The 19,604-nt window shown below is 39.8% G+C and overlaps 1 protein-coding gene across 4 annotated transcripts in view; it reads left to right on the forward strand.

Annotated features, from left to right (window-relative positions):
* Positions 1–5,751: 5,751 nt before the first annotated feature.
* The window catches only part of TULP4 (TUB like protein 4), a 148,215-nt gene continuing 134,362 nt past the window's right edge, over positions 5,752–19,604 (forward strand). For 3 of the 4 annotated variants that reach the window (XM_071740646.1, XM_071740643.1, XM_071740645.1), the window contains exon 1: positions 5,752–5,881. The gene's annotated coding sequence lies outside the window, so the exon portion shown is untranslated. Of the gene's footprint in view, positions 5,882–5,946; positions 6,030–19,604 lie in introns of those variants that run through there. The other variant, XM_071740644.1, reaches the window with a different exon arrangement.

Genomic DNA, 19,604 nt, shown 5'->3' on the forward strand with positions numbered 1-19,604 from the left:
CCTTGGAAGATTCTATGATTCTATGAAGTATTTGCACCAGCTGCTATTTATCTTAATATTCTAATCTGGCCTTTGCTAAGTTTTATGACTTGCTTTTTTATACTGCAGACATATTTGAAGATCTCACTTTGAACTAGGGTTTTGTATTGCTAGACATACAAAATGCACAACAAGGGGGCCTAACCTGATGTAGCAAATCAAATAGATAAAAATGGATTGTGTTTAATAGAGTAACATAGATAGAATTATGTCTGTCTCTCCTGGCCCTCCTCTGTACCCATTTCAAGCTTCATTTCTCTTAATTTCTTAATTTTAGGAAGAAGTTCTTCAGTATGAGGACAGTGAGACTCTGGAATAGATTGCCCAGAGAAGTCGTGGCTGCCCCCTCCCTGGAGATGTTCAAGGCCGGGTTGGGCTAGACAAGGAAAATATATTCAGATATATTAAATATATTCATATATATTTTCTTTTTAACTTTACTTACTGTTTCAAATGGTGGCACACAAGATAATTATCAAACTGAAGAGATGAGGATTAGTACAGATGGCAGGAAGTGGGAACTAATGGAGATGGCAGTCGATGGCAGCCCAAAGAAAAGTCTGACTGAAGAGATACTGACCTTTTTAATATTTTTGTTAGTTGACTTCAGAACAAAAGTGTGTGCTAACAAAGTTCAGTCAGACTTTTCTTTGGGCTGCCATCGACTGCCATCTCCATTAGTTCCTACTTCCTGCCATCTGTACTAATGAATTAATATATTTAATATATATGAATATATTTTCCTTGTTTAGCACATCAGTTATCTGACACAGAAAAAATGCAAAAGTTTCATTTCTATTCAACTTAGTGTTTGTTGCCCAATTTTCCTATTTACTAAAGTATCTTTGTTCTTATCTACAAATTGTTTTCCAAACCCTTATATGCCATTCATACCACAGAGATAACTAAGAGATTGCCCTTACTGTTCCCTTTCTTGAATACAGGTACAGCATGTTCTCTTATATACCCTAGGGTTTGCAGATTCTATATGAAAAAGTTTTGCTGCTTTTAACATGTCAGTTCTTTCAGTATCCTGGGGTGATATCTTGTTTTCTCTGTTGAGGTTACATTAAGCTCCTTAGAGAAAGGGAATAAAAAATCTATATGGAAGGTTGGAGCTGCTTCCACAACAAATAAAGAGGCAAAAGGAAACTGGAGTGAAACAGCCAGTCAACTGGAGGGTCTGGTAATTGTCAGACAGCCTAGCTACTCTCCTCTAGTGCTGAAGAAATCCTTGCTCTTTGGGGGAATCTGTCCAAGCAGACTGATTTATTTATTTTTCTCTGATGTGTATCTCTGCAGTGGAAGAAAATTACCAACTTAGATACACGAAAAGGAAAATGCCTTTTGGAATCAGATGAGTCCAAGCAAAAATGAGTTAAGTTTGTGTGTGGAAAAGGTAAAAATTAATAGATTTGAAAGTGAAAAAAGTGAGCCAAATTGCATGTGAAGTTCTCCAGTGCATTAAAAATAGGATAGTCACTCATACTGGAAATACAGATAGAGGTGAAAGGGGAAGGTAGAATAATAGAGGCATCTACAAGAACAGTTTTCCTGATATGACACAAGACATTTTAGGTATCTCTTCTGACTTAGGTTCTGTGAGGTAGTGTTCTGCAAGGTGAACTGTTCATGTCCTTTTTGTTGTATGTAAAGACATTTTGCAATTCTTTTGTTTCTTTTAATTTAGAGTATTCTGGCTTTTCTCAGCTTCCTTTTATTTGCTGAAGGACTTAGAAACTGGAACAAAATAATGAAACACCTTATATTGAGTTCTAGTCTTCTTGATTGTGTAGGAGAAGTAGTTAGTTGAGTAGGGACCCCTTTAAATCTTCAGATAATAATTTTTATTATTAGTTATGTTTAATTTTAACCACTTGTAATGGAAATAAATTGAACTAAAGGGCTGAATTTCAATGCCTTTCTACTGATGAATAGTACAACTGATGGACACTAGCTTCAATAGACATCTACATTTTCTCTGACATAGCAGAATCCCCTATGGCTAGGAGAAACAGAGGTATTTGCTGCCAGCCAGAGACATTTCAGGCTGATTGACTGAAATTGGAGAATTTAGTCTGCCTGAAACCTGTAAATATTAATGGACTTTCTATGATATTTGACCTATGTTTCTAAGAAATGCATAGCAAAATCTTACCTTGGGCTCAGATATCCTTCCACATCCATGCTTCTAAACATTGGGAAGTCCAGTTCAGTAGTTGTAGAGCAGCAATACGGATGCAGTCTTCCGAAAATTACTGGCAACCACCAAAAAGTCCCATCGTAGTTGGCTAGAAGAAGCTCTTTTGAGAATCATCAAAGCAACGGGAGGTATGAGTAGAATTTCCCTTTACATTTCTGTTCTGGACTGAAGTGGATTTTTTTTTTTTCTGTTGGAAGTTTAAATAGAATTTAAATAATGCCTGTTTTAGAAAGTCAGGGCAAACTTTCAATGCAAAAACCTCAGTCCTGCAAATGCTTAGGCATATTAGTTTGTTGAACTTAAAGATATTGACACTTCTTTATAACACTGAGGCTTGAGTATGGATTTAACTGCATGCAAATACTGAACTAAGTTTGCTTATCTAGTAATGATTACACCTGAAAGAAGCAAGAACCTTTTTTTTTAATGTGAAGCAGTGTGAATACTTTACCCATAGAGGAAAAAAAATGAGGTGTTCTGGTTGGGGAGATTCAGGAAGGTGGGTTGAAGAAATTGGTTTTTTGTGTTTTCTTTTCAAAATAAGACATTTCTACATTAAAAAATTATGTATATTGTGCATTTACTCATAGGCAAGTAGGATTTATCATCTTTTTGAATGATCATACCTAGTCATAGCTAGTCATAGCTAGTTATTTTAAGGGTATCTGCCTTTAAAAAACCCCAGGAGATATTACAAAAAAATATTCCTTAGAAAGAGGCCAGCATTTGGTTCTTTGGAAGAAAGGGTTGTGAATAGGGCATTAATGGTCTGTAGAATAGAAACCAGAGTAGCTGTTTACTCTCACTGAGATAATAATTTAAATCACCAGGATGTAAATTATTGGCCTGGCTGTGATTGAAACAAACAGAGCTGAGTTCCTTCTGAAAAAAGTATCTTACTGCCTTTGACCTTAAATTCACAACAGTCCAATAGTAAAAATGAATTTACAAACTTTCCTGTACAGATTCTTGACTGATTTTTTTTTAATTGTCCTATCAAGCTGGATAAGTAACTAAGGTTTCTTCTAGATCAGTAGTACCAAGAAGTTAGTAGAAATACAACTCAAAAAAAATGTGTTTTTTTTTTTAGGCTTCAAATTAAAATTAGCAATGTTACATGATATGATTAGTTTGATAACACAATTGTACCAATTGAGTTTTGTATGTTTTGTATGTATCTCTAAAAAAAATTTTGAGTGTGAATTAAGTGGGGCTTAAAATGTTTTGTTATCCTAGAGATGTACATTCAGTCACAGGAAAAGTATAAAATAGCATTTGCACAAAATAGATGCAATAGAGTAGTGATATTTTCCTAAGCATGATCTGTCTTTGCATTTGTGGAGCAGCAGTGTTCTGTAGGCAAGTCAAAAGAGCATGTGTTATTGCTATAAATAATAAAGGCTTTGACCTCTCTTTTCACTTTGGAAGCTGAGGCCTTGTCTTAATTGCAAAGATACTCCAGGGTTACAGTCACTCTGGTTATGGACTCTGAGATTGCTGTTGCTCCCCTTCTGCACATGGGTGAATCCCTTCCTGATGTGGAATCAGGATTCACACACAGGGGAAAAAGAGGAGGAATTGCTGCCCTGTTGCAAAATCTAACACAGCCTGAAGTATCTGCTTCCAGTTCCAGAGACTCTTGTGTATCTATGAGAATTTGTTTAGGAACATGTATATGTTAACGTTGTTAGAATGAGCTGCAGCAGTGATAGGAGAGTCCATCTTTCTGTGTATTTCAGTCCTCAAGACTTGCAGGATTCAGAATGGACAAGACTCCTGGAAGGTGTCACTCAGTCACAATCGTAGCTTGTAGAAGGCTGATGAACAGCTACCAGATAGTTTTCTCTTGTGATTATCGATCCAGCTATGGAAAACTAATACAACCGAGAGAAGGGAGTAGTAGGTGACACTGTTACACTGTGCCAGGGGCAGAGAGGACAGGATTGCAAACTGGGTCAAGCTGTAGTTGTGGTTTGGAAACCTCTCAGCAATGTTTTTTGCTCTTCTACTTAAACTTAATTCTTATGATTGCCTGTAACTTAGGAATTGATCTAAGGCAGAGATACTTAGGTTAAACACAGGAATCCAGTGGTTTTAACTGGTTTGGCTCCTCAAATTTTTCTACTGAAGAAATAATCCCAATATAACAGATCTAAGTCTGCCAGTAAGCATGGTGGTGGCTGTTGTCTTTTGCAGATATCAAGGAGCTAATTCAAGGTCTCTGGTCTTCACAGTTTACCAGTTGATAACAACTGTTGTAATGCACCCAGAAATAGACTCCTAACTCCCTGATAACTTCTTATTGCACTTCAGCTGTGAGACTGTTATTCCACCTTTAGAGATGCCCAGGAGTTTAGCCTGTGTAGTGGAACTGACAATCTTTGGAAAAAAAGCAGTATTTCCAAGTAATAATTATATTAACAGAAAAAAACTATACTTAGCTCTAACATATTATTTCAGGCTTCAGGTTTCCACATACTTAGATGCTCCTATGGTACAAAGCTTGACTTCTTTGTGTTACAGGTTGTAAGATAAAATCCTCCTTTGGGGACAGTGTGAAAACTATAAACATTTTTTACTTTCTGAAATGATCAGTAAGTTTTGATTACTAAAACCTTCAGGGCTTTGGATCTTCTCACTTCTTGCTCCCCATGTATTACTCTTTAGATGTCTTTTCGTAGAGCTGATTGTTAAAGTTTGTTCCTGGTTTGTTCCTTAAAGAACTGAGTGCTTCACACTTTTTATGTTTAGGCATTTCATAGCTCCTTTTTGAAGAAAGGGAATGTGCACTGAATGTAGTACCTAAATACAGCTGCAGAGTTTGTTTGCAATACAAATCCCTCGCCGTTGAGGCTCCCCCATGTTTTGTAGCCTTGGTCTCTGGATCGCATCCTGAATTGCCAACTTTAAGGATATAGGCATTCCCTTTCATCAAACATCCCCTTAACCCATTATTGGCAGCATTATTTTCTGGGAGCACAGGTTATGTTTAGCACGGGGCACTACTCGACACGCTAAGTTAAAATGCAGGGACACAGTGGTGCTCGTGATTTTACCTGGGAAGTGTGTGAGGAACATGATGGGACGTGAAGCCCCAGCTACCGGTACCAACCTCTCCCCCTTACCTCTGTTAGCCCTGGACGTGGGAGGGGTTATCTCCGAGCGCTTTGTTATCAAATAACCCCCAGTATCACTGGCAGCCTAAGCTTTCCCTAATGCAGACAGGCGAAAGTAAGGAAGGAAAGGGCTGAGAGGGGAGGGGAGGTGGAGGCGGCAGCCTCGCTCCCTCCACGGCTGCTTCTCCCTGTCACACGAGCTGTTATCACGACGCCTTAGTGTCAAGCCGTCATGGCGCTGGCCGGGCCCCACAAATGGGCCGTGGCGGTGCGGGAGCCACCAGGGGCTGCCCACGGCTTTGCGGGGAGGGGGCGGAGGGGTGAAAGCTTAGCGGCAACCCCCTTCACATCCCCCCCCCCCCCCTCCTAACCCCCACCGCCCTCAGCCCCGCCAAGCGGCCCCGGAGCCGCGGGATCGGCGGCGGGGGCGGAGCCGGGCCGGGGCAGTGTGGTGGTCACGTGGCGGGGGGGTCACGTGGCGGCGGAGTCGGGCCCAGCCGCAGCCGCCGCCGCTCCGGTAGCGGTGAGAGACGGAACCGGGAGGGCGGGCAGGGAGGGAGGGACGAACGGAGGGAGGGAAGGAAGGAGGGGAGGTACTCGGCGCCGGGGCGGGGAGGGAGCCTCGGGGGTGCGAGTGGCAGCTGCCCGCTCCTCCGCCGCGCCCCGCCGAGGTGAGTTGAAGCGGGGGATTGGAGGGCGGGGGCGCCGCCGGGGGCGGGCTGGGCCAGGCCAGGGTCTGACCGGGGCCGCGGGCGCCTGCGGGATTGTTTTGTTCCGGTTGGGCACCTGCTTGCCCGCGGGCAGGCCGGCAGACCCGTCCGGTTTTGGGCGGCGGGGAGGGAGGTGAAGGGGGGTCCCGGGCGGGCGCCGCCCGGGCGCGCGCATCCGTTGTTCGCCGCGCGCTGCCCCTTCCGTGGCGGTTGCCCCGCGCGCCCGGCGGACACCGGCCGGTGTCGGTCCTGCCTCCCCCCGTCCTCCCCCCTCACCAGCCGCGGGGGCTTCCCGGGAAGCCCGGATCCCCCCCTCACTCACACCTGCGGCTCCGGGAGCCCGGAAAGCGAGGCGGTGGGGTGGGGGTGGTCCCCGCCCTCTCCCGGAGGCCGCCGAACCGCTCCGCACCGGCTGGCCGAGGGGCCGGGGTCTGGCAGCGGAGCGGGGAGCCGTCTATCTGCCGCCGGCATCGTCTCTGACCCTCTGCGCACAGGCTGCGATTTTTTTTTTTTCCCCCCGTTTTTTTACCTCTTTATTCTTCACTGTTGTCCCCCCGCGTCCCCGCCGTATTCGGGAGGGGGGCAGCTCCTTAGGAAATTTGCCCTACGATACAGAAAAATGCGCCGAGGGAATGCAACTCCGCGTTCTTTTGTGTTGTGTCTTCACGTCGTGCCTTTCAGTAAATGTCTGCTTGCGAACGTGTTCGAGCACCTCGGCTTCCTAAAGATTTCCTGAAAAGTGCAGGAATCATTTATCTATTCAGCACTTAAATTAAGCAGTAAAACATACAGGTAAAACAGCGGTATGGGGTCAGTTTAAACGTCCGTTTAGTTTTTAGATTGCAGTTTCTGGAAGTGGCAAGTAGCAGATGCTTAGGAAACACCATAACAACTTGGGTGAGTGTATTGGGAGGCTTTGGGAAATGAGCCAGACCTCCAGCTATTTGAGGTTAAGGGACTTCCTGAGTAAAATACGGTGTTTGAGTATTCAAGAGCCTATTTTATTCTACAACTTAGATATGTTTCCAAGAAAGAAAGAGACAAAGGCCTCTTGTTATAAAAAGGTTTTTCTTCTCCTTTAAAAAAAATGTTATTGTCATAGGCAATTTCATTTTGCGAGGATGAAATTTGCCTGTCTGAGAATTACTGATACATGAGCAACATCTTGTGTTCTAAGTAGGGGTATTTGCAACAGATATTTTCTGCACATATGGAAGCTGTCAATAATAGTGTTGTTTTTTAATGTCTGTTTTTGCACATCATTTGCAAATTCTAAGCGTTAAAACTTAAAATATCTGTTTAATAAAATACAGATAGTAAGAACTTTCTCAAAATAGCAGGTGTTTTAGTCTAATACAATATTGGCAGCTTTGAAGAGTGTATTAACAACTAACATACAGTTGTTAACTCTAAGCTTACGGAGTTCCTTTAAGAATGTAAAGAGTTAAGTTACAGAAGAAGAAGAGGTTTATTAGTGGAACTAATTTCTCATTACATCAAGATTTCTGGTAAAATTATTTCAATAATACCGTCATAGATTTTTCCATAATAGTGAAATCATGGTGATCCCTACGGATGCTACTTATCGACTTGATCCTGCAATCATGATTCAAGAAATAGCTTCACGCCAGGAGCTCCCAACCTGATTGCTCTTATAAGGAACATTAGCACGAGTGGGCCTCATTTTTCACAGGCAATGTGAATGTCAAGGAAAGCATAGAGCTATTTGAATAACTGCATATCTCCCCATGCCCCCAGTGGAGTTTTATAAGAAGGTCATTATCTGTTTCTTGGGGCTGAAAGGAGGTAATGGGTTAAGGTGTGTATATATATATATATAGATATTTATAAGATATAAGATATTTATAAGGTTAAAAATAGCTTAGAAAACTGACAACTATAGCTGTTGTGAATTACTTTCAAGAAAAAAATTCATCTTTTTTTTTTATATATACCACATCACTGCTTCTTACAACTGCCTGTGGAATTTGTTCTCACGTAGTCAACAGGTGTTTATTCTAAAACCCTTAACATATTTCAGTATTCTATAAAACCCCTATTGACTTTGAACTATACTACACTCTTGATGGACAGTTTAAAATATTTGATGTATTTTCTTCAGTAAGTTGATGAATAGATGTAAAAGGTTCTATTATAAGCTTATACCAAGCTTATAACTGTTGCAGTGCAGCTCTCCTTAGCTGATGGAATAATTTTTATCACAAAATAATGATTGGCTCAGCTGAACTTTCAAATAAAATTATGGATGTTTTTTAATATTTAATTAGCCTCTAGAAAAAGTTGTACTTGTTTTATGTAATGATTAAGAATACTTGTAATACACAGCTTTTAAGAGAACTTTTAATAGGTTTCAAAGCACCTTGCAAAATTAGTGTAACTTAGTGTAACCTTAGTGTAATTATTATCTTTGTATCTGAAGATAATTATTCTCATCTAGCGCTCATAAAGAGGTAGTTGTCTGCCTGTGATTGCTGTAAGAAACTCTGTAAGAAGGTCTAACAATTGTCAGAATTTTTAGATTCATTTTTTTTAATAACAAAGCTGCCACAAACTCACTTTTCTGTTGTTTACAGATTTCTGTTGTAGCATTTTTATTTTATTTAATTATGTCTGAGGTAATTTCATACTGTACCTTGAAGCTTTTAGTAGAACAGATTTCTCTTTAGTGTCAGAAGAAACCCTATGGAAGACTTAACTATATATATATTTATGACTTAGAGAATAATTCATGAAAGTTTCTGTTAAGGTGATTCAGATAGTAATGGTGCATGTCTCTGGTTCAGTTACCAGGGAGCTTCACTGCTAAAAGAGTTTGTATAGATGTCTGTATCTTATCAGGGAAAAAAAAAAACCCAACACTTTGTGAAGGAGTGAGTTACATGGCCAACATCTTCATCTTGGTATTTCCTTCAGTTCCACTTTGCAAAGCTCTTAGCAATGGCACAGGATTTCACATTTCACTTTTTTGACTGGAAGCAGTTCCAGTCACTTTCAGTGTCCCATTTTTGTAACCTGGTAGCAGAACAAATGTGATGCCAGAGGTGTGAAGCACATACCTTTATGCTGCTTTCCGTCTACCTCTCTCAGTTTGTATGTGCAGATGATTATTGCTATTTGAATTACCGGTGCATCTTAATAGTTTAGCGAGGTCTTCTGCTTGGTTGGTATTTTCCAATATACGACATTTAATTATTTTTTTTTCCATTTAAAACAGTACATTAAAGCATTGTCCTTCCATTAGGAGTGAAATGCAAACTAGGAGATATGTGAAGGAGTTATATTTTGGGAACGGTACAGTGTACTATATACTAATAGTATGGGAACTGTATTCCCAGATAGTGTAATGCTATCCAGAATCATGTGCTCATGTAATTTGGATCTAAGTTGTATACTGTTCATTATAGGGGATGAAGGCTTAGCTGTTGCAATTAAATGTTTGCCAGCTGTCTTACAGGTGCAGTCAGTTATTTCACTTGACTCTGCAAAAACAATGACTGTTGGTTGGCAGATGAGCCTCTAGACTCCAGTGAGCTCAGTGTGCATTCAGATTATTTGGAAAAAAGGTCCAAGAGAAAATGTTCAGAGAGGTCCAGTCCCAATAAATTGTTCTTCTATTTCTGTGTTCATTGGTTTTGTGTGATTCTTGTTTTGATCTGTGCTTTTGTATTGCATTCCTTATTCCTATGTTATTTTTAACTAATGCCTTTGTTTACAACATTTTACCGTACTTGAAACTTTAATAGCTTTTAAATGGTCTACAGTAATGGTTTTTCACTTCGTGCTTATAGCCATGAAAGACCATAGTATTACTCAGATGCACCTTGTATCTTTGGTAGCTGTATCAAAAGTGGTCTGGAGATCTCCCACTGGAAAACTGGGCTGTTTATGGAGGTCCTGAGTCATTTGTGATTGTTGCCTTATGCATAGTTCCAGAGCTAGCAGACCCGGCTGGTAGTCATACACTTTCCTAGTACCCTGGGTTTAACAGTTTCTGGCATCCTTGTCTAATGCAAAGTAATCTTTGCAAAGCATGTACTTGATGATTAACTCTCCCATTAGAATACAGAGATCAAGCACTTCTTGGTACTAGTATCAGTCCTCCCTATCAGTTCTTCGTCTGCTTTGTACATGTGATGAAATAGATTCCTCTCCTTTGAAGGCACACTTCTGATTAAATATTTGTTAAAGGGAATATCTTGTATCTAAACTGATTTCTAAATAAAATCTTCATCTATCTAGTTTCAGTAACTTGGATAATAATTGCCAAGTAAAAATTGGAAGAAGGCCAAACTCTTTCACGTAGCCCTTTAAAGAAAACTATTGCAAATGCTTTACCAGTGGTACCTGGTACCATTTAAACAGATAGAAAATATGGAAAGGAGCTATAAATGCTGGACAGAATATGAAAGATAACAGTATTTCTGCATGTATTTCCAGAATACTATATAAGAGTGGTGTTTTTGAAGATAAGTAGCATAAAGTTATTGCAAAAAGCAAAGAATGGCTGCCCACTGTGATTCTGATGGATCACAGTTCACATGAAGCTTTATTTGGACAAAGACCATGGCTAACAAAATTCTAAATTGTCAGAGGAAGAGATCAGTCTTGCTCTTACTCTATTTTGGTGAAGTGGAACACTGGTCTGTTGGGCATCCAGGCATTACTAGCAATGTTACTGATGCCTGTGCTTGATAAGGAGCAGATACCCCTGTTCAAATCATGTAGTGGAATAACTTCTAAGAAACCCCTTCAGTTGTAAATAATTTAAAAACCAAAACACAACACAACCCCAGAGACCTACCTGTCTAAAATCTGAGTAAAATACACATGAGGAATAACACAAATCTTCTCATGCAGGTGATGCAGGCTTTTGATAATAGTTAATACTGTATAAATATATTAAAAATGGTACTCATAAAGCTATTATAAGTGTTAAGTAAAACTTGAAAGGGGGAGTGAATTCAGCTGAGGGAGAAGGAGGGAGAGTTACATATTTGTGGTGCTCTCGTGAGTGATGGAAGTATATTAAGAATTTGTTACTATATAAGTATCTTGGCTGCCATACGAGTGCCCTACATAGTGTTTTGAATTGAGGGAATTGAACAGTGTAGGTGTTGAACCAGCTTTAGCTATTTTACCTTCCTTTTTCCCAGACGCAAAAATATGGACATAAAAATTGTATGTCAGCTCAGACCAAAGGTATTTCTACATTAATGTGTTGTTTTTAACAGTGGATGATGATAGCAGATGTCAAGGGAAGAGTATCACAGAGCATGCAAATAGCTGAGTATCTGAAGGAAGTATCACTAGCTTCTAGCAGGTTGCAGTTTAGGGGTCTCTGGCCAGATTATTTGGTATTTAATAAATTGACTTTTAGTAGTTGTGAATTTATAAATCTCTAGTAAAATGTTACGTCAAGCTTGTGTGAATAAAGTTGAGTGCTTGATGTGTACATATGAAATATAAGGCTTAGTGTACTGACTCTTTCTTTACTGAGAAATATAAAAAAGAGCTTTCAGAAAGTCTTTTAGGTTTAGTAATGCCTAGTTTGTTTACATTTGCATTTATGTTAAGGCAGAATCTGAGTCTTGCTTATAGATGATTTTGCTCTTAGCAGCCCATCTTTTTATAAAGACCTCAGTGTTCATATCTATATATGAACTGCATCTGTAGAAACATTGTGAGCATAAAAGACTTGCTTTTGAAATAATTGCCAAGTTTGTGATTGTTTGTAAGTTGAGGAAAGTTTTGGTTCAGATTTTGGTGTGGAGCTTCTATAGCTGGGTAACAGAGGACAGGTATTATAAGCATATTTATCATATATAGTCATCCAAAACTGTAAGAGTTTTCTGAATAATTTGTAAGCAGAACAGTATGCAAATGAAATGGCCCTTTCCTGTGGCCAATACTTGAACTTTCACTTAATCTGCAAATAAACAGTGATATGTATCAAATGGGCTTGATTTGCCTTTCCAGACCTGGGTTGCTCTGGAGACTGCTGAGGACTGTTCCAGATTGATATGGATTTATCCCTGGCATGAATTCCTTCTTTATCATCTTGAGGGTTAGTGTTTGTTACTAGGTCTTCAAAGATGTTTGATGCCTAAGGCAAAAGATCCTTTATGACAGGATGTGTATGCATATATTGTTTTTTATTTTTCATTTTTAAGAAAAAAAATGTCAGAACAGAAAATGGGGCTACAGCTCACATTGTCTGGTAACTCTTAAAAAAATTAATTAGATAAAACAAAGAAAGTAGTTGAATTCTGTGAGGGAGATTTAAGTGCATTTGTATCTTATAATGATATGGGAAGCTAAGCAGTTAAATTCTGCTATCTTGTGTGAATGATCAGGGGATAAAATTAAATCAGCTCATGCTATAGGTATGCGATTTGGAACCACCTGCAGTTTTTTGGAAGTGGAAAGGAAGATATAATAAAGAAAAAAAAAAGAGGGATGGGGGAAGGGATATGGCTCCTCTGAAGATATCTGAAGCAAGCCCTATATTGAAATGTAGTAGACCACCATAAGCAAGAATTAATCTGTTTCTCTCAATAAGAAAAACTTTCACGCAGCAGCAGGGTTATATTAAAGGCAAATACAAATCACAGGGTTGAGTGATTAAGTCCTCTTCCTCCGAGTTAGAGACCTTTCAGAGGTGGATTCCTTCCAGATTTTGCCACCCTGCTGAGAAGACATTCTGAATCTCTTCCTTTATAACCAGTGGAATAATACTATGGAACATGTATTAAGTCCAGTACATGTTATTTCCCAGTGTTGCAAAGAGGATTTTTGATTTTCAGTCTTTTCATTGGGACTGTAATAAGATGGAAGAAAACATACTGTATAAAAACCTGTAAGTTGAGCTCAGTACAAGTGCTAGGTGTAGGCCTGTACTGTATTAGTTCGTCCCTACTTTTTATTAATAAAAAAAGAAATGGAAAGTGCTCTTTATTCCAGGGATTTAAAAAAGGGACCACTGATGAGAGAATGATTTATCTTGGGAGATGAGAAAGAAGATTATATAGAAAATTAATATAATACAGTTTCATTTTCAGTACTGGTTTTGGTGGATTTTGCAGTTGTTAGTAATACAGAGAGCCAATGACCTGAACAGTGTTTATTCTGGGCAGAACGTGACCTAATCCTGAAAGATTTTGTAAAAAATAATGTCCTATTTTCATGAGATGCAAAAGATAGTCTTTCATCACTGTCATAGGGAGGTTATACTCCAAAGATTGGAGAGTTCCGTAATTCAGTCTTCTCCTTCTCCCTTTGGAGTTTGGTTTAAATACTTCTGGTGTGAGAAAGCTTCTAGTTGGTGTGGAAGGAAAATACTTGTGATTTAATTGTCTAGTGCTGTAGTGACAGCATGAGCTCTTATTGGATTTAAAATAGCATTACTGAGTGAAACTACATAAATAATGGGAAAGCTTTGTTCTCTGCTTTGGATTTGAATTTGTGTCCTTGCTTGTTGTCCAAAGATGAGTGAAAGTCGAGAAATGACTGGCATTTGTGTTGTGTTGGGCAGAGAGTGAAAAGTATCCTAAAACAATCAAATGATCTTAGCATGGGAAATGATAATATGATTTGTATAGTGTCTCCAGGAGCAGATGTGATACTAGTTGTCCATTTTTGGTTAAGGAAGAGATAATGGGATGGTTGTATTGTGAGGATTTGAATCATATTGATTCTCCTTCAGCTGCATTATCGCTATTTTGACAAACACCATGGCTGATGGTACACACTGCTAGGGTGTCCATACTGAAGTGCAGCTGTCTTATTTGTTTTCCCTTGGGTTTACTTCTGCTTTGTTTAGTTGGTGTGTAGACTAAGATCTCCTTGCTTTCTGAGCCTAGCACTTGCTCAAGCTCTAGGAATAGTTTTTCTCCCCTGGAGTATCTTCAGAGGTTTGCATTGTTGCCTTCTGCACTGGTAGGACTACTGTGGAAGCACTGAATAAAAGATCTTCAAAGACTGACAATGTACAATTCTGTTTCTATTTTTGATTGCTGCAAAATGACATTTTTGAGTGTATTTCTCCATGAGGAGGTTGATACCAGTACTGATGAGAATGCAGTGGTGGTGATGCAGGTCGAATGGAGAACATACTAAAGAGTACGTGACTTCTTTGAGTTTGTCTCTTTGATTATGATGGTTTTTGGGGAGAGGGCTGTGGTGTGTTTTTATGGGGTTTGTTTCATTTTTGTTTTTGTTTTTACAGTGGATAGGACAATTTCTTCCAGTCTTTCTTGTTCTGTTTCCTGGATGCAGATATTGTTATTGTCTCTGCCTTGACTGAAATTTACAGTTTTGTAATTTTGTGGTGTGCTAGGCAAGACTGTGTTTTGTGGTTGCTTCCCTGTTTCCTCTACATCTTCGTAGCAAATAGAGTCAGGAGAAAAAATCTTGTTTGTTAGTTTTAAAGCACCTCATTATGTTAGCCGGTCTAAAAATCTATGTGGAAAATTGCCCCAACTTAAAAATAAATAATTTTGCACAGATATGCTTAACTTCACAGCGAGATCATTTGAATAAAAGTTTGCTGTCCTGTTTTCACTTAATTTTAGTGATCTGGAGTTTTAACGTTGTTTGAAAAATCCTAATGAATACTGGCATCTTTTCCAGTCCTTTCTAATGGATAAATGCATGTGTCCTCTTGATCAGATTTAAGAATTACTTGTGTAGGAGAAGCTCTGCTTATCTGTCAGGTAACCTCAGGTATTCCAGTAATTCTTAGTGTGTTTGAAGTTCTGCCTCTGCTTGTTTGGTGTTTACTCTAGCAGGATCTCATGATTGGGAAGGTGAAGTATACTGTGGGAGGTTGCTGCCATATATAAACATAACATTAAAAGCTGCTGCAATCCCATGTAGATGAATTTTCTGATGAAATGTTTTAATTTTTTAAATGAACCCATCTCGGTGTAAGTTGTTTCATTTGGGTTTTTTTGTTCGTTTGTTTTTGTTTTTTGTGAATTAATTGATGATTACAGCAGCAGACTGAGAATCAGAACTCCTGTACTTTTTTCCCAATTCTGTCATGAGCTCTGTATTGCCTTGAATTACTTGTCTTTTACTCAGCATTATATTGGGAATAATGCTGTTTTCTTCTCTTAGGATCCCTGAGACACTAGATGAAAGGTTAAAAGTTCAGGGTCATGGTAGAAGAAATAATGTAGCTGGAAATGAGTCAAACACTCATCTGAAGATGAATACTTTATGTAAAGCTGAAACAAAAAAAGTTGCAGAAAGGTAAATAAAATGGGACAGTCTAAACTGTGCATATTGCTATGTGATTCCTTATTTCCTTGTTTTCCTTTTAATTCTCGAGATTGTGAGCACTTGGCCTGTCACTTAACATCTGTAACCCATGAGACACAGTAATGGTGCTAAAGTCATACTTTAAAATAAGATTGCCAAAAGCTAATTGTGTAGGGCACATATTTGGACATACCCACTAAAGCATTTCTGGAGTTGAAAACTGCTCTATCTGTTTGTAGCAGACAGTGAATCATGGAAGAGGTCTAGATTCTGGCTAACTTTTGAGGTGGTGTGTTGGCAATTTTGAGAGTTAGCAGTGACAGGTCTGTATCATGCATTGATTGTAAAGGGAGTGTTTGTGATAGGAAGTTTAATTCAACAAGCTTAGTGCATTTCCTTCTCTCCTGTATAGTAGGAATTGCATCTAGAGACCATTGAGCTTTATCCATAGAGATTCTTTTTTGGTCACAGATTTTTGAACGAGGTTGTGGGAGTTTTCAGTGTCTGTGCTTCCTGAAGCTCTACCAAAAAAACAGCAATGCTCTTTTATTAGAAAGTTTCATCCCACATGTTTGGTATTATTTCTAGAGGACAGACTTCTAATTCCTACAGTAATTTTCTTTTATACTGATTAAGGTATAATACTCTGGATTTATGTTTGGACAGCATAGCCTATGATACACAGAATACAATTTATGTAATGGATTTGTTAAGACAAGAATTAAACATTGTGGTTAATTCATGATACAGGTATGAAGCTTTTTCTCTCATGTAGTCAACTGTTAATGTTCTTTTCCTGCGCCTAGGTATAGTTGGAGACGTTTTGAAGAGGATAATTGTACTGCAAGGCAAAGAGGCAAAGATAAAATTAATTTTGGTCACAGAGAAGGATAAGGAAGGGCAAGAAGGTCCATCCTTTTCATTTTCTGGGTTATCAGTGTTCTGGTACAGATGCTTATTCAGAAATTTAACTGAAGAGACAAAATATGCCATGAAAAATGCAGTGAACAAAAATGCATTCTTTCATAATAATTTGTAATGTGTCTTGTTTACCTGTCTTTTTCCTTTCTATTTTTTGAGAGACTTACTCTCTATCTTCATAAGGTTGTTTGCTGCCTGTGAGTAGCTGAGTAAATTCAGGGATCTTTCAGGGATTTAAATTTGTAAAAAGATGGCTACACTGTCATGTTTCTTGCCTTGTGTTGTTTTTTTTTTCCAGGACAAGCTCCTGTGGCTCTGCAGTTTGTACTATACATAGTTCCTCAAAGTAAGGCTTAGGTTTTTGCTCCTTGGATTCTGATCTTTGTTAGGTGGTCTCTACTGTAGTATTTAACCCCTCTCTTTCAAGCTTTTCTCACAGGATATTTCAAAGCTGTGTGGTTTGAAGTAGAAATAAGTGATATTAGGAAGGGAGAAGTTGTAGGAGATGCTGGTTTCCATGCTGACTAAATTTCACAGAAGTGCACAGCTTGTTTGGCAGCATTAGGATATCTAGTGTGCTTTTCAGCACATTTGCTGTGAACTGACAGCCAAAGACCTTTTTGTTCAATGTTTTGGAAAATTCAGGCCCAGAACACCGTTCAGACAAAAAACAGTGTGTAGCCCCTGCTCTGAAACCCATAGTATCTCTTCTTATATTAAGATTTTCAGACAGTATAGAGATGTCTGGTACATTCTACTGTATGAAGGATTAAAGGCTTAAGAAACATGACAGTTCAAATTGTGAGTTACTTGCCTGAGCACCCATTCACATGGAGTATCTTCTGCAGAATTTTTCTGGTATTTACAAACAAAGTGTGCAAAAGCCTAGATTTTCCTACGGTAGGTTTGTTTAGTCTGTGTTTGATTTGTATTTTTATATTTTTTTAATTTTACTTTTTTTGTCCTCTAAACTCTGAAATACTCAGTGATGAGTCTAGTTGTAAACAAGACATTCCCTCATGCTGGTGATAAGTCTAAATCTGCCTTGGGACAATTACCTTCTTATTAGCATAACATCAGTGGAAAGCTTGGAAATGCTGCCACTTTTCTAGCTTGCTATCTCAGCTAGAAATGTTTAGTGTCAGTTTGTTAGATCATTAGTATCACAGAAGTTGATTTTGTGTAGTATAGTCATCCTTCAGTTAAATGCCCTGGCTCTTTGTGATTATACCACAAATCAGCAGAGTATTGTATTGTGTTCATAGTTTGAGCATATGAAGAAGTATTCTGCTGCACCTAGGCTTTGATCAGTTGGAAAATTGTTTCCTGCTTGGTACTGTTGTTTTTTTGTTACGTGTTCAAATGCAAGTGTAATAAAAGTACTGGTGCTATACACAGGTTTGGGCTGAGACAGGCATATTAGTTGTCAAAGAGGTATTTTTGTTTGTCCTATGCTGTTCCCCCAGCTCTTGTCATGGTATATGATTATGGTAATAGCCAAAAATGTGCCTGAAAATAATCTAGCATTGAGGGTAACACACTCTCAGGAGTTTCTGTTTGTATTTGTTTGGGTTTTTTTAAGGCAAACACCTAATGTGTACTTTAATGAGTTAGGTGTTTATGGAATTTTTAGGTGATTTGAAGGTCCTGGGTTAACTAGTTAAGGGATCAGGCATGCTCCTCCACCCCTCTAATGACAGTGATGGATGAGGGAACTATCAGGAAGAGCCAACGGGTTAATTCATGGCTTAGGGACTGGTGTCAGCGGTGGGGCTTTGGGTTCTTTGATTGTGGATCAATTTATACATTACCGAGCTTGCTGGCAACAGTTGGGGTACAGCTATCTCAGCACAGGAAAAGGATCTTCTCTCAGGAGTTAGCAACCCTCATTGAGAGGGCTTTAAACTAGACTTGAAGGGAGGAGGGGATAAAGCCAGGCTCACTGAGGATGAGCCTAGGGATGGCCTTCGGTCTGCTGTCCCACTCGAGGTGGGAATCAGTAATGAAGGGGGTGTAGCTGGGTTTGTGCCAGTGTTGCAATGTACCAGTCTGAATGAAGACCAGAAGGACCCCCATTCCCCTAGGGTGGGGTCAGCAGGCTCAGCCCACAACCTGAAATGCCTATACAGAAATGCAAGTAGCATGGGGAACAAACAGGAGGAGTTAGAGATCTGTGTGAGGTCAAGGGGCTGTGATTTAGTGGCAATTTCAGGGACGTGGTAGGACAGCTCGCATGACTGGAATGTGGTCATGGATGGTTATGTCCTTTTTAGGAAAGACAGGGCAGCAAGGTGAGGTGGGGGAGTTGCTTTTTGCATCAGAGAGCAACTTGAATGTATTGAGTTCTATCCAGGGGCAGATGAGGAGCAAGTTGAGAGCTTGTGAGTTAGAATTAAGGGGCAGGCTAATGGGGGGAATACTGTGGTGGGTGTCTATTACAGGCCACTTGATCAGAATGAGGGAGTTGATGAGGCCTACCAGCAGCAGGTGGCAGCCTCAAGGTCACAAGTCCTGCTTCTCATGGGAGATTTAACTACACAGATACTTGCTGGAAGGGCTACTCAGCAGCCATTCAGAGTTCAGGAGGTTCCTTCAGTGCATTGATAAGTTCTTGATGCTATCGGTGGAGGAGCCAACTAGGAGTGGAGCATTGCTGGATCTTGTCCTAACCAACAAGGAGGGTCTGGTTGAAGCAGCGAAGATTGAGGGCAAGCTTGGGTGCAGTGACCATGAGACAGTGGAGTTCAGACAGGATTCCTGAACTTCAGAAAGGTCAACTTTGCCCTCTTTAAACAATTGCTGGTGGAAATCCTATAGGATAGGGTACTAGACAGTAAAAGGACCCAGGATGGTTGGTTAATATTCAAGGACAACTTCTTCTGAGCTCAAGACTGATGCATCCCAATGGGAAGGAAATCAAGAAAGGGAACCAGGAGACCACTGTGTTTAAACGGGGAACTGCTACATAAACTCAAATCGAAGAAGGAAACCTAGAGATCATGGAAGGAAGGGCTGGCCCCTTGGGAGGAATATTGGACTGTTGTCCAAGAATGCAGAGAGGCAACCAGAAGAGCTAAAGCCTCCTTGGAATTAAACCTTGCAAGAGAGGTTAAGGACAACAGGAAGGGTTTCTTCAAATACACAGAAGATAAAACTAACACTAGAGGCAATGTAGGCCCACTGCTGAATGAGGTGGGTGCCCTGGTGACAGAGGATACAAAGAAGGCAGAACTGCTGAACACCTTCTCTGTCTCTGTGTGTCTATTGCTGGAGGATGTCCTCAGGAGTCCCAGGCTCCTAATGTCACTGAGGAAGTCAGAGTAAAGGATGAGT

Source organism: Heliangelus exortis, chromosome 3 (assembly GCF_036169615.1).
Source record: "Heliangelus exortis chromosome 3, bHelExo1.hap1, whole genome shotgun sequence".
NCBI classification, from domain to species: Eukaryota; Metazoa; Chordata; class Aves; order Apodiformes; family Trochilidae; genus Heliangelus; species Heliangelus exortis.